This window comes from Triturus cristatus, chromosome 9, assembly GCF_964204655.1.
Source record: "Triturus cristatus chromosome 9, aTriCri1.1, whole genome shotgun sequence".
Classification (NCBI taxonomy): domain Eukaryota; kingdom Metazoa; phylum Chordata; class Amphibia; order Caudata; family Salamandridae; genus Triturus; species Triturus cristatus.
In genome coordinates this window covers 265,808,382-265,824,491 of record NC_140592.1, presented here as the reverse complement: position 1 = coordinate 265,824,491, position 16,110 = coordinate 265,808,382, and the positions used below count along the sequence as shown (strand labels likewise).

General features: G+C 43.8%; 1 protein-coding gene across 1 annotated transcript in view; it reads left to right on the top strand.

The window, feature by feature from the left end:
* The window catches only part of NOL8 (nucleolar protein 8), a 361,614-nt gene that overhangs the window by 23,499 nt on the left and 322,005 nt on the right, over nt 1-16,110 (top strand). Inside the window, exon 2 of the mRNA XM_085624883.1 lies at nt 1,301-1,426. The gene's annotated coding sequence lies outside the window, so the exon portion shown is untranslated. The remainder of the gene's footprint in view (nt 1-1,300; nt 1,427-16,110) is intronic.

The window sequence follows — 16,110 nt, the reverse complement described above, 5'->3', positions numbered from 1 at the left end:
CTGATTGGTAATCTCTGATTATAAGTACTTGTCTCCTTGACCTGTAAATTGGTCTAGGATTTCTCTTCAGTGCATGCCGGAGCTGTACCAGTCTGGCAGAGATGTGTGTTCCAGTGACATAACTTTTCTGTGGCTGAACTTCTTCATAATACAACCCTTTTGCTCTGAAACAAGGCATATGTAGAGAAATAAATCCTGGTGCTGCACTCGGAGTGTTTGCTTGCCAGAGAACCAGAGCCAAGCTTAAGCATCATTTTTGGACTTAAAAACAATTCTAGAGAGTGACGTACCCCGTCCTGCTTCAGGGTATTCTGACCCTTCCTTTGCCTAGATCATCTGAGCGCCCAGGTGAAAAGCCCCTTGCTGCGCCTTGTTCTGCCCTAATCTGCCCATGTTGTAGGGTAACCTGTGTGCACTCTTCAGTTACCTCTGTAGCACTGAGGACCCTCTCAACTTCCTCACTGGTCTGAGGTTATTGGAAAGGTAGCAGGAAGTAGGAACACTGGTAAAGGAACTATAGTCAAAAGACAAATGTGTTATGCAGTTGCTGGAATAAAGACATTTGAACCTCCATTGCACACGACAAGCGTTGTTCTCTACAAAGCTTTGTTATAACAAGTTTCCTGTCTAGTGGGCACCATGACCTTGAACACATTAACCTTGACTGGCAGTTACTAAGATATAGAAGCGACAAGTATTTGCTGTCCAGGACAGAGATTATAGTATATTGACATTTAATCCGCCTGTAGTCCCCACATTAGTCTTTGGGCACGTGGTCTCCTTTAGACTGTGACCAGGCCAGAAACACTGTGCAATGCCACCTTCACCCCCTTTTGTGACAGTATAGCTTACTAGGCCTAGGAAGACCTCTGCTTTCTATTTGGGAGAGTTTGCGCTCATTGCTTTGGGCCTGAGTGTTTCTTAGAGGATGAATGAAAAAAATTGTAAAAACACTTACATTTTGAACAGTAGTACAAATCTCAGTAGATTAAACAGAGATGCACTTCCAATTGAATATGCAGCAACCCAACTAGTATCTGACTAGTGGCCACATTGAATTGAATCTAGTGATGAGTCAGCTTTGTATTCTGCTTTCGAATGTTGGGACCGTGCTTGTGAGCATGGCATGTGAACTGTCCTAAGTGAAGCAAACAGTCAGCTATCTGTTAGCTTAGTCCCATGCTTGTGATGTGAGCTTGATTGCAATCTGAAAATTAGAAACTGATCACTAGCAGTATCATTGGTTAACATCGGCAATGGACTCAACTGTTGAGTGAAATGTTGTTTTTCTTTTCCAAAGTAAAGCAGTGTCTGAAGGCAGAGAGTCATATTTCGTCATTTACTGTGTACTTCATCACCTCGTGGAGAAAGCCTTGTGCTGCTCTGTCTTGCTGCCTGAGAGATTGGAGCTGAAGGGAAGTGCCTGGTAAGTCAAACTGAGGTGGGTCACCTGTGAGAAATGGCTCACATTTCACAACTGGAGCAGAGTAACCCAATTGCCCAGGGACCACCTGAATCAAGTCTCATTGTGGTATATCAGGACATTGCAAAAATGTTGGAAGAAATTTAACATCATAATAAGAAGCAATTACTTATTTAGCACCTCCTGTAGATTCTCTGTGAACCAAGGCATTTGCAAAGATGTTTAAAAATGCTTCTAAGCTCGGTGACGATTATATACTGCGCCCTGCTTGTAGTAATAACTTTCGGTTTACCTGTAAACTCTACATTTCCTATTATGTACCCTCTGGAGCAGAAGAAGACATCATGTTTCTTCCTGCATGCCCCTTGGTCTAGTGTACCGTAGAAGTTGGAATATTACAAACAATAAATCTAGATACTGTCTCTTGACAGTGGAATAGTGTGTCACAGCTGTCAAATGTCCACATTCTCTATAAGATTGTAGGTTGAACATTCAATACCATATAACGCCACTGCCAGATATTTCGCTGCACAGAACTAGAGAAGTGATATATCATCATGTTTTCTTTCTGATATATAAAAAAGTAACTATAACAAACGCATGCCAGAATAGTTTGTGTTGGCCCTTTGTATGTGAAAATACAGCTTGCCATACAGATTGGTGGCCAGTGTATTGACACTTCTTTGTAGACTTCAATTTCACCTCACTTAATCACCAGACGTGTGAAGAAGACTATACCTTAACCTTCAAAACTCGTCATATCCGTTTTTGTAGGTTTCTTGCAAATCCTGCCAACGTATATGGTTTAGTGGAGTTAAATCAAGTAATTCTACGTCATTTGCATACATAATAATTGAGAAAGCAGTTCCCCCTATTTTCAGGAGATAATATCTGAGTAGGTCAGTAAATCTCAATAACAAACAATAGACAGTAGTATCCACCTCTTGTTTCTTTTCATCCCACCACAATTCTCTATTCTTTGTCTGCCTGCAATCTGGGCTTTCAGTTTAACTCCTCCTAGGATTTTGCACCCAAAGCGCATCAGTTGAAAAAACCCTTCAGTTCCATCTGTTCACATTTTTAAACGCAACACACTCAGCCTCATTCCTTTGCTGAAGGTACTATTGCAACTGTTGTTTTATTCGGTTTGAGTGCTGTTCTTCTCTATATGGGGGCTTGCACATGTATTGGATAACTCCAGTTCATAATATTGTAAAAATAGAAAAAATACATGACAAACAATAGAGTTAGCCGAAACTGTCTAAAAATGCCAAAGAGCACCCATTGTTGCCTGGTGTAAAAGTCAGTGTTAGCGTTGTGCTTTACTTGGCTTTAATTGGATGCAGGTAGGCTAGTTCATTGCACTTTCCCCAGGCTCCACTAACTTTCTAGGGGTGTAGGTGAGATGTAATTTATGCATCCACTAGTAGGTATCCCATTAATGGTGGGTGATTTGGAGTCGAACAATGAAGATTGCTGTAGAAACAAAGGTATTCCAGACGGTGTTGGTAATCTCCAGGATAACGAGTGAACTATTAAGCAGTATATGAGTGTCAATAGCATAAGATAATTTGATAAAGACCGCATGCCAATTGGGCAAGAGAATAGGAAATGTGGTGAAGATATGAATGCGATCTGTGAGGCAGAGATTGCTGTGACTCGTTTTTAAATAGTAACATTACGTGGCTCAGCATTATTTGTGCAGGTTGAATGCTTCTTATATTCGTAATCGGTCACTTTACATACAATACACCTACATTTATAAAGCGCGACAGCAACCTCAAACAGAGGTGTCCTGGTGCTACGCAATCAAGCAGGACAGATAGACTGCAGGGGACCACACTGGCAAATAGCCATGACTTTAGTGCTTTCCTAACTAGCATTGGCTAAAAAGCCATGTCTTTAGTACTTTCCTGAACTCCAGTTCAGACTGGATAAGTCGCAGCTTATCAGGGAGGGAGTTCTATAATCTGGTCGATACCACTTGCTGCCTAGTGTCTGGGTCGTATCTCGATTATGCTCTTTTAGGCTTTAGGCTCCATGCCTTTCGGACCAATATCCTTCTTCCATACGATGTACAACTAATTGCTTTGATTTTTAGGGCTCAGGTGAAGGAGCACCCCCCGTGTTGTTATCATACTATAGTGCAAATAATTGCTTGAATTCTTCCTGCTGTTACTGCTTGTATATGTAAGACACTTTGTATAAAAGCACAATACTAAATAGATATCAGTCTCACCTACTTCTCTATTCATTCTCTGTAAGATACAATTCTCTATCCCACACACTCCATGTCTCACATGCACCCTCACGCCTTCCTCTGTCGTGGAATACCAGTGCATTCACTTACAGACATCACCAAGCCCCACCTTGCATATCAAATTTGCTAGGGCAAGGGAAACACTAGGTCTGGTGGTTCCTGCATCATGACAGCCCCATCTGGGTTGCAGGTCACAGAGTAGTCTTTGTTTTACGACCAATAAATAGTGTTTGGTCTAGAGAACCAACGACTAACCGAAACTTCAGGAGAATCGTATGTTGCCCCCCCACCCCTCACTCATCAACAACCTCCTAGAAAACATCAAGAGTGCACAGTGTTCTGAAACTCCTCAGTAACTGCATAACTGTCTCTCTGGTCAGGAAGTTGTATTGGTGATTCTACCCTGCTGTTACTCTGGCCTGCAGGTGCACATGTATCTTTGGAAATGTAGTGTTGTGACTTTTCCTCTTTCTGTGCTCTCTCTTTCCCCTTGCTGTTCAGCCTGAGTATGTGTGGAATGTTGATGACGCCTTGGAATGTTGGGTGCCTGATCTGAGTCAGTTGGTGATTGCAGGCTGAGCAGCTAGGAGGCTGCTCCTGGTGGGGCATACATACTGGCCTACTTACCAACTTACCTTCCAACTTACCTACCATCTTTCTACTATTCTCTACTCTTGTAACCAAAGTATCAATAAAGCTTTAACCTGGAACCTACTACTTGGTCTCCTGTGGAATTACTAACTTCAACATTTTGGCGACAATTGGAATACGAACCTGCATGATCTACAAGGAATGCTTAACTTGCAACTAACTGGAACTAAAATAGACTGCAACTTAAAAGAAACTCAAGCTCAAAGCACCTACGAGTTACCTTCTAAAGAACTTGGCAGTCCCAGCCCCACCAGTTACCATTTTAGACCGGTCAGCCTCAACTCGGGCATGCCAGTTTCCCATCCTATTGCTTGTCTCTTGTGCTGTCAATTACTGTCTGTACTTCATCCTTTGGACCTACTCCTTCTGTACAAGGGAAACACTGTTGTCTGCACCCGGCAAGCAATTTGAGCAATCGCCATCCATACAAACTGCCTGTGTACCCTGGCTCTACATCAGAGGTGTATCTCCTCTTTATTTTGCGAGCACTTCGCGGACCCGTTGTGTTTTCTGAGATGCTTTCGTGGAGCCGGTGACAAGAATCAACTGTGCCAATTACTTTGCTTACACGCTGATACTCTAGATGAACCCTGTTCGATGGCAAGTCTTGTGAACATTTGGGGGTAAGTTTTTTTAATTTAATTGTGGGCCTCGCCTTCCCCTCTACATTTGGCAGTTCAACCGCCCTGTTGTGGTTTGAAAAACAACATGCGCCAAGCTCAGCGCGCGCTCTTACCTTCTCGTGGATCCTCTGATCTTCAAGGACGCTTTGGAATCCTTCTCCGTCTCAGCCTCACTGTGCAGCAATGTTGGGCGCACACACTCCCCTGCAGCCACCTAGCACGGCGTCACCAAACGTGCCGTCATCTTGCGGTAGGCACCATCGATACAGCATACCTTGCCCTGTTTTACACGCTATCTGCCAACCACGTTTTCTCGTTACTGTCATTGAGCTAGCAGTGGACGCTATGCTGAGTTTACGCATGAGGAATCACAAGTACTTTATACATTTTTCTTGTCAGCTCAGAGGCGTTTTCTTCTTCGTTCGCAAGTTTCTGCAGTCTCCACCCTGGCATTGAACTGTGTTCGGCAGACATCACGACTTCTGTTCCTTCACTGGATGTACAACCCGGGTGAGATATCGCTCACCGGTGTTTGCTGTCTCCTGTTTTATTTTATTTTTTATTATTTTTTTTAATTCTGTGATTCATACTGTGTTGTATTTCATCCTAGGGTACCTTTACTCAGCTTACGCAGACTAGTCTAATTCATACACTTTGCAATGTATTCTTTACATTGCACATTCTATACTGTATTGTGTTCATGAAGTTTGTTGTTTTAGGGTCTTACTCTCTATTCCTGATTCTGAGTGTTCACTTTCCTTGTACTGCACTAGAGTTCATTTGTTGAAGCATTCTTTATTTGCCTTAGACTTTGCTCGTCTTGGCAGGTGTACAGCGTATCTTTGCGCTATTGAGTTATTGCTTGTCGATTCTCTTTATACTGTGTTTGAGGCTGTTTACTTCTGCACTTACTGCTTACTGCTTACATACTTTTCTATGCACCTCTCTATCTATTTATTAAGTCATTGTTTGCATTCAGTTCACGTGCATGAATACGTGTGTACTCTATTGTGACTGGAGTTTTAGGCCTAGTTTTCACTTCTCTTGTTGTTTATTGAGTTTACATTACTCATTGCAGTCTTTACAGACTTACTGCGCCGTTGAGATTTTACGTGATTACCCCTTCATTACGGGGTGTGTGTAGGCGTAGAATTCAGCTTCTGCGTTTTTCCTGAGAGTTTGCCTACTTACTACTTAACACTTACGTACATTATTTTCTATGTTCCGTGTCCTGGTCCCTTTGTTTGCAATGCTGGGTCGCTGTGTGCTCATCGGCCTGCTTCTGTCCCATTACCCATTTTCTTTTCTCTAGTTTGCCGATTATGGGATCCATTTCACGGAACCTAGGGGTGCCTTGACGTCAGGCGTACTGGTCTGGTACGTGTTTTTGCTCACTTTCATTACTTGTTTGCATTGAGATCCGGCGTGCTTGTTTTTTTTTATTTGCAGGATTTGCGTTGTGTGCGTTTTGCCACTCTGCATGTTTTTACCTGAGACTTTGTCCCATCGGGTTTTGCATTCTATATATTTCACATCCTTACTACTCAGTGATTGCAGGCTGAGCAGAGGGAGACTGCTCCTGGTGGGGCTACTCTACTATCTTACTTCCATCTTATTTACCATCCTACTACCATCTATGCAATTTCAATGTAATACATGTAGAGATGATAATGATGGATAATATACATGTATGCTAGATAATAGTGAAAAATGTTGAAGATAGTAATTCCACAGGAGACCAAGTAGTAGTTTTCAGGTTGAAGCTTTATTGATACTTCGGTTACAAGAGTAGAGAATAGTAGAAAGATGGAAGGTAAGTTGGTAAGTAGGCCAGTATGTATGCCCCACCAGGAGCAGCCTCCTAGCTGCTCAGCCTGCAATCACCAACTGACTTAGATCAGGCACCCAAAAATTCCAAGGTGTCAACAACATTCCACACATACTCAGGCTGAACAGCAAGGGAAAAGAGAGAGCACAGAAAGAGGAAAAGTCACAACACTACATAAAGTTACACACAATGGATGATATAACTACTCTTACTTGGTGCCAGCAACACCAACCTTCCTATTTGCAATTGGGTTTTACTTCACTCCTGCTCCTCGTGGTGGTTGATCATGGTGTGGCACAACACATGGATTCCCCCCCAGGCATGGCCAATGGCTTCTCCAATAACTTCTGAAAAACAAAGCAACGGGTTGGCATCAAAATCAAGCTGCTGGTGCATGTGCGACCAAGTAGTAGGTTCCAGGTTGAAGCTTTATTGATACTTCGGTTACAAGAGTAGAGAATAGTAGAAAGATGGAAGGTAAGTTGGTAAGTAGGCCAGTATGTACGCCCCACCAGGAGCAGCCTCCTAGCTGCTCAGCCTGCAATCACCAACTGACTCAGATCAGGCACCCAAAAATTCCAAGGTGTCATCAACATTCCACACATACTCAGGCTGAACAGCAAGGGAAAAGAGAGAGGACAGAAAGAGGAAAAGTCACAACACTACATAAAGTTACACACCTTGGATGATATAACTACTCTTACTTGGTGCCAGCAACACCAACCTTCCTATTTGCAATTGGGTTTTACTTCACTCCTGCTCCTCGTGGTGGTTGATCATGGTGTGGCACAACACATGGATTCCTCCCCCCCAGGCATGGCCAATGGCTTCTCCAATGACTTCTGAAAAACAAAGCAACGGGTTGGCATCAAAATCAAGCTGCTGGTGCATGTGTCGCTACTTTAAAAAACATGTGTGAAGAGGGGTGAAACCCCGAAACCGGTCCTAGGATGCTTTATTCCGGTCCAGGGAAGACATGGCTTGGCAGTTCGGGCTGGACTGTTCCCATGAAGCACAGGGTCAAGACTGATTTGCATATGGCCATGTCTGAACTGGGGTGGCGTGGTGAGCAAAATAACGATGGATTAAACCCAGATCTGTGACTGGGGGTGAATGTTTTGCCAATGTACAACATTCCGTCCATCATATTGTGTGTTTTGCTGTTCGCCCTATGTGGGAAGGGTATGCCCAGACGTGGGTCCCGTGCTCACTACACCACTGGAGTCAAGCTATCCTGGCTGAAGAGGGGTGAAACCCCGAAACCAGTCCTAGGATACTTGATCCCGGTCCAGGGAAGACATGGCTTGCCAGTTCGGGCTGGACTGTTCCCATGAGGCACAGGGTCAAGACTGATTTGCATATGGCCATGTCTGAACTGGGGTGGCGTGGTGAGCAAAATAACGATGGATAAAACCCAGATCTGTGACTGGGGGTGAATGTTTTGCCAATGTAGAACATTCCGTCCATCATCTTGTGTGTTTTGCTGTTCGCCCTATGTGGGAAGGGTATGACCAGACGTGGGTTCCGTGCTCACTACACCACTGGAGTCAAGCTATCCTGGCTGAAGAGGGGTGAAACCCCGAAACCGGTCCTAGGATACTTGATTCCGGTCCAGGGAAGACATGGCTTGGCAGTTCGGGCTGGACTGTTCCCATGAAGCACAGTGTCAAGACTGATTTGCATATGGCCATGTCTGAACTGGGGTGGCGTGGTGAGCAAAATAACGATGGATTAAACCCAGATCTGTGACTGGGGGTGAATGTTTTGCCAATGTACAACATTCCGTCCATCATATTGTGTGTTTTGCTGTTCGCCCTATGTGGGAAGGGTTTGCCCAGACGTGGGTCCCATGCTCACTACGCCACTGGAGTCAAACTATCCTGGCTGAAGAGGGGTGAAACCCCGAAACCGGTCCTAGGATGCTTGATTCCGGTCCAGGGAAGACATGGCTTGGCAGTTCGGGCTGGACTGTTCCCATGAGGAACAGGGTCAAGACTGATTTGCATATGGCCATGTCTGAACTGGGGTGGCGTGGTGAGCAAAATAATGATGGATTAAACCCAGATCTGTGACTGGGGGTGAATGTTTTGCCAATGTGCAACATTCCGTCCATCATCTTGTGTGTTTTGCTAAGAAAGATAGTTGCCCATAGAAGAGTGACTGAGAGAGCCATTTGACAAAGGAAAAGTGCTTTGAACAGACACTTGTGAATCGGGAGCCAGTGTAAAAGAGAAAGATGAGAAGATGAGCTGGCTCTTTTATTTAGGCCATCGGAAAGGCGGGCAGATGCACTCTGAATGAAGTGCAGCCTTCCAAAAAATGGAATAGGGCTCTAGAAACAGTGTGTTGCAGCATTCTAATCTCAACACAGTGAGACATTGAGCAAGAGATTTATAGGAAGAATGGGAATGACTTTTCTGATGACTTTCTGATGATTTACAGCATATGTAAAAGAGCTTAGAAATATGTTATTCTAAGTAGAGCCTATTATTGCAGATGTAGATACCTAATTGATGTGGAAGGAGGCAGGGAGTGGAAAACAGTCGAGATAAAACGGCTGCCAGCATGAAAACCAAGTTGAAGCGGAACCAATGATGATGACAACATCAGTTTTGTTGGTCTTCAGCTCAGGGAGTTAGCAGTCATTCAATTAGCTACTGAACAAAGACACATTTTTAAGTTCTCCTGAGGGACACTGCAAACAGCATCTAGGCTCAGGATGAGCTGCGTATCATCCATGTATATGCAGAAATTGAAGGCAAAGGAGGAGACCAAATCTGCTATAGGGTGTCATGCAGAGGAAGGTATCACTAACCTTTGTAGCCGGGTACAGCAGGAGCGATGATGCTAAGCAACCCCTTCCCCTAAAGGGCACTACCAGTAAGTGCTACGTAACGCCTCAGAGATAGGGTCCTGCTCGGGGAAAGGGAAAAAAGGGAGAAAAAGAAACAAAAACACTGCAGCCCGTAGTTCAAGATTAGGGATGTCGTCAGGTATTTTGGGAAACTCTTGTTCCTGCACTCCACCCCAACCTGCCCTGCAAAGGAAGCTGCATGTAGTCCTTGTGAGCCCCGGCTGAGAGATCACTTGAAAAGAATCAAGTATCAAAGCAGTACACGTAGTTAAATCACTAAGGTACTTATCTGTCCACTGTTTCTGACCCTGGACTGGAACTTCGGGATGTTTTCTCGTTCCGTTCCACCAGGGATATGCCAGGGTATCACGCTCCTTGAAATCAGGAAGCGGAGAGAATCGCCGTAGGGCAGAGCGCTATCTCGCGCTGGTTATGGCCAAAAGGAAAGAAAAGCGCAGCCTTGCACCTCTGTAAAGCTCCAGGTTAGTCCGCTGTGGGCCCTAGCGAGTGTCAATGGTTCAAGCTCGGAAACGAAGGAAGATTCAGGTCTGGTGTAAAGTCTTGCCCAGTAACCACTCGAGGCGCGGCTGCGGGAGAAGTGGCTTCCTCTCGTGTCACAGCCAAAAACTGTAGCGTCTTCCGCGGGAGCTGGGGGACGCTACTCTTGCAGGCTCTGGAGACGCGCATGCGTGGTGCGGGGAGGAAGCCGGGAGTAGGAAACCGATCAGTCGGGAAATGTATTGCATTGCTGGCCAAGCGCGCCGCAGGTACGCAAAGCTTGGAAAGTTTTGTTCGAGGATGTAGAAGGATGACGAATATCTGATCAAGCTGAGGAGCGAGGGTGAGCCGGCTTCTCCGATGGTCTTCGTCCACACGTAAGCGCGAGCACGTCAATAGTGACAAGCCCCGAGCCGAGCGAGGGCGTGGTTTAAATAGTCTGTTACTGGTCGCTCTCGGGCTTGTGGGACTTGCCGTTTCCGACTCATGACATAGGGGAAAAATATTTATCAAAAATTGTTGGGCTGGCAAAGCTTTGCCAAAGCCAAGATGGCACTATTTAGCAGAACAGTGCAAAGCTGATCTTACGTTGAGCACATTTAAGCCTTTATCATGGGTCATATGCCATGAAAGTTGAAACTGTCACCAGTGAAGAAAGCAGAACCATTCTATGTAAAGAGTAAACCCTGGGCACATCTGCAGCATGTGTTATTTCCAATAGATGTCACTGCACCCACTGAATAGAGGAAATTGTTGCACTCGACAGTGCACACGGAACCCTCCTCCTGTTCCCCGAAGAAACCAGTGATGACCGTCGGTCCGGGTTTGTCCTGTTTGGGAAAAGAGAAGAATGATTGAAGGAATTAATAAACACAACTACACTGCACCAGAATGGGGATCCATTATTGGCTGGGTTGCAAGAGTTGCAATAGGTAGTGGAGGTGAACAGGGGTGCACACCATTCAGATCATGGGAGCCACTACTACTTGGTCACTCACTGGGGTGGCTAAGAGGGTACCTTCTCAGGGAGTGGATTGAACTGTGAGGAAAATATATTGTATCTGGTGCCTAGGACACCCAGAGATAACAAGCAATTAACTGCTGAGCCCTTGTTCGATCAGAAATAGAACTTGTCTCTCTGCATGGTTTCTCTGGAGAGTTGCTGACTACCACTTCTTTGGGTCCACTAGTCAGTACATATTAAGCTTTGTTGGATGCTGAGCAAGTCACATTGCACAACACACCAGTTTGCAACATAGAGGTCATGCTGACTTAGTGGGGTTGTATTTTTGCAACTTTATGTAAATTTCAACTTTTGGTTTCTGCAGGACTATCTGCAGAACCCAATGCCTAACAATAAAAAATGTGGAGTATTACATCTACAATTGTGTTGACAATTGTGTACTACGCTGAGAGACTAAGCATACCAGAAATGTTCATGCATGCCTTCCTCTAAATCGTTCCTGCAATTACTTTTTTTTAAAGGCAATATAAGGAAATAAGAATATGTCAAGACATCCTGACCCCTCAAGCTTAAGAAATTATCCTGGAATCAATAATGAAAGTAAAATCAGCATTAGGTCTGGAAACAGGTAATCTTGAATGCAAAATGTAGAAAATGTCAGAAGACGTTATGTCATCAAGAACAGATATCTCGGGAATTAACTCTAGCCTAGAAGCCATCGAACATCGAGTAACAGCAATAGAGACAAGGATGAAAAGAGAAGCTGACTAGGAATCAGAACTGTGGAACGTAAAACAGAAACCCATTGATTTGGAAGACTGAAGTCGCCAGAACAAAATACAAATTCACAGTGTGACTGAAAAGGCTGAAAAAAAGTATATGATAACATTCTAGAATCTTAACGGCATGCTTGAACATAAGATTTGAACAATCCCTTGATTTGCAGAGGTCCTACAGAATAAGTCTCACACCCCTACTACTAATGGGGATATGGATCTCTTGAGACATCAACATGTGATACTGATACGCAAAAATATAATAGTGGCTCCTTCCACTACAAAGGACTTGTAACCACTATCTCAATCTCAACAGATGTTTCTGCAGATACTAATATTTTATGAAGAAAATTACTGGTGGCAATGGATGGAAATACTAAGGAATTCTTATCTCTAGATGGCCTGGAGGCCTTTCTGGACAACTGGAATCTGATCGGATGAACACAGTACCACAATACAAAACAGACTTACTGGATAAGGCAGCTGAACCCCAAGGAAAGTTCCACTTCAAACATGGGATGGAACCAATGCAAAACAGACTGTGTAGAAGAAGATCTGAACAAGGCTGAAGATATGCACAACAGGGACTGAGCTACGTCTTTACTGTTAATTCATCAACTGATCAGGTCTTTTAAATGCCAATACACTATTAACAAGTAAGCCTGGTTAAGGATGCCAAGCTAATGTTAAAACAAAGTAAGGCTCTTAATACCGCTTACTGTTGAATGTTATTAATTCACAGCAATTAGAATTAGACAGAATTGTTTGCTAACAAATGATGGACAAGTTAATGATTTAATGTGAAATGGCATATCAATATCGATCCCTGATATACATGACCCTGCCTTGCCCTGTGTCTGTTTCGGCTCTGGGCATTCAAAAGTTAGAGCCAGATCCTAAAAGCCACTTTACTTCTGGGGCGTGTCCTTTACTAGATACACTTAGACTGTAATCACTTTCACTCTTCACCCATCCTATTTCCATTGCTTCACTTCCCTTCAACCAATCAGTCTAGGCAATTGACACATTATTCCTATCAGACCATCTAAATCTGACAGATCACAATAACAAACACAGCACAAAGGACTGTGGCAGACATGCACCTTTCCAGTACGAAATCACTGGTATTTTATCCACTCATTATCAATAGCCTAGGCCCATATGTTAGCTTAAGACCTACGAATAGTGATATTTCTCTCCTCCAGAAGACACACATGTCAGGCAAGAACTCAAGTAGTTTGAAATGTGACTGGGTAGGCACTGTGATTTGTAGTGGTTGTTCCAAGCCCAAACCAGGGCCTGAAACAGAAGAACTCAGATCTGAAAAATGTGTGGTGTTGTTGCACTCAAAGTATGGGATATGGGAACATAGATGGGATTTTAAATACATAGAAAGCTCCACAAAGCTGCTATGTTTTTGCAAAGCTTAAAACCCTGGAACAAATCCTATACACAGGCTCAATCTAGGCAACTGCTAAAAGAGCTTTTTTCTATAAATTCTCAAGAGTCCTGACATTCATTCTCTCAATTTAGTACAGGGGGGTGACTGGAATATCACCATACATCATGTATTAGACAAATCATGACCGATCGACTGATTGAATGATAATGATAGAGCAGGACTGTCAGATGTGTATTCAGATGTTGGTTTCATGGTAGCATGGAAGCTCCTTCATCCGTGTGATCTTCTAGCAAATGTGGTACTGAGTCTTGGCTACACATTTACTTTAAACATAGCTCACTACTCCCTATGAGACCTTGCTGGGAATTGCTGAATCATGCACTTGTACAACTAGAACTAGAACTGGCACAGAGCCCTCCTCCTCTGTCAATGTGGTGTATGTAAGCCTCTAAGTATAAAACTCCTCTGGAGAAGGAGCTACTCCGCTCTCAAATCAGAAAATACACATTAGCAAATGAATCACCGGACAATTCAGCACAGATTCTCTGGGCACTTGGTAAAGCCATGTGATGAGGTCTGTCAATTAGCGAATCTGGTTTAAGATGAAAAGGTACCTAGGCAGAACAACAGCAATTAGAATCATCCATTACATCACTTTCTGCACAGTATACATCTAGGTCATCTCCACATCCGAGGAAGTGGTTGGTAACTGAAAAGATGACAAAAATTTACTTCATCATATCCAAAGCAGAAAAATAGTTAATAAAACTAATGTGGCTGTTGTAATCTAGGAAGTTTATAATGCATCTACTCTCTGTTCCTGTCCTTGCCTTGCTGCTCAGTCTGTGTGATGTCATCGGAATGTTGAGTGTGTTTGAGTGGAAGGAAAGATCAGTTGGAGATGGGCTGAGCAGCAGGGAGGCTGCTCCTGGTGGGGCATCTTTGGATATTACTTAAAGCTTAAACTGAACTTGTTGTGGATCCTGCTTGAGAAATAAAGCTAAGATCTTGGACCACATCTTCTGGACTACCTAGCCTTCTTTTAATTACAACACTGGCGACGATTTTCAAAGAACCTGCGTGTTGCTGATGGACAACCCTACAACTGAAACTAAGGATCTGACTAAGAAATTTAAGAAAAAGAATTCGCAAGAAGAAGGATTACGACAGATACGCTCTGGTCAGCCCCACCAGTGTCTCTTGTCAACTAGACAGCCTGAGGACTAGAGCGTTTGACTTTTGTTTAATTTTCGTTTGACTTTCATTTGACTTTCTTCTGTCCTGTGATTTGAAGTACTGGTTTTTCCTGCCTGGCACGCTGCTTGCCTCACACACTTATGGCTGCTCTGCCCGTGCACTGCTAGTGACTGTCTTAACAGTGATCTCACTTCAAAGAGACGCAGTTGGCCTGATCACCCTGCTGTGTCTCTCTGCTGTGTTTGGACTCTATCAGCACGCTTTGGCTGCATCCTTGGTAGGACAGCTCTGTACTTTCAGCAGCGTGAGCTCGTTTCTTTCGTGGAAGAGCACTTTTTGTGTCTGTATTTGAAAAGGTGTTCTGAGCGCAAGCAGTGCACCGTACGTCATGAGAGCCTCCACCCCTGTTTTTATTACGGTGTATCGTTCAACAAGTTGGAGCCAATGTGTATTATCTTGACTGTGTTCATACATGAGGATTTCGATAGAAAAAGTGGCCATACTATCACAAGTAAGTGTTTTGCCTATATTTCAGTTAGAAGGAAACCGCCTTGCAACCATTTGAAATTTCATACTGAGCACGCGTGCCTCTTACCTCTTCACATGCATCAACCTGCGAGTCTTCTATGACGTTTTTTTTTGTTGCTGTACTGTCTCCAGACGATTTGGTGCAAAAGCGTGCCCAGAGCCATCCAGCAGACGCAAGATCAACGTGCCGCCATTTGCTATGTTTACTCTCTGCCGGAAAGACATTGTTTGCACTGTTTACGTGCTTTGCTTTTACCTTTCGTGTTTGATGAGGAGTGATGTTATTATGAGGTACGCTCCACCGAGGGTTTTTTCGAAATTCGGAGATATGGTGGCAACTCACGGAGATACAGTGTGGTGAATCAATGTATTTTTTTTTCAAGCATAGAGTTCACTTGTGTTGCCTATCACCTGTGACCATTTTGTTCTATTGACGGTTGCACTGTGTCTGTGGAAGCTAAAATACATTTCTTGCAAAACACTGAATTTCGGGGTGGTCGATTTAAGGGTTCATGCTCTGAAATCCATGGATGTCACTGGACTTTGGACACTGGTTTCACATTGGGTGGAGAGCTCGGGTGAGATATCGCTCACCGGTTGATGTGTCTATTTACTTATTCGAATGTCTCTTTTAGGTTTTGTTATGATGAGAATGTCTTCCTTTTGAGTTGTGGTTTGTCTCTGGTTTTGTTATTGTATGGAAAAGGGGAGGTGAGTGTGTAGTGTTTCAGGTTATTTTTACGTGTGTAGCAGTCAATATATTTTGTGTGAGTGTAAGTTCACTCTCATGATTTGTATGTCATATCACCAGTATATGGTGTTAGGTGTTTGTAGGTGAGAGATTACGTATGTCCTAAGTTCTGGGCTTTTGCTGAAGTGGAGGGTGTTTGTGTCACTTTCTTTTTGTGTCACCTTCTAAGTCCTGCGGGTGTAGCTGCACTGAAGTGCGTAAAGGGGTGTTTTAGGGGAGGTGTTTCGTGTGAGGTGTTTCGTGTTTCCAGTCCTAGGAGCTGGTGTTCATGAGTGTTGTTCTTGTGTGTGTTTGGATGAAAAGAGGGAGAAAGAGAGTATTGCGTCTCTGGTTTTGTGTGTCTCTGGTTCTGTTA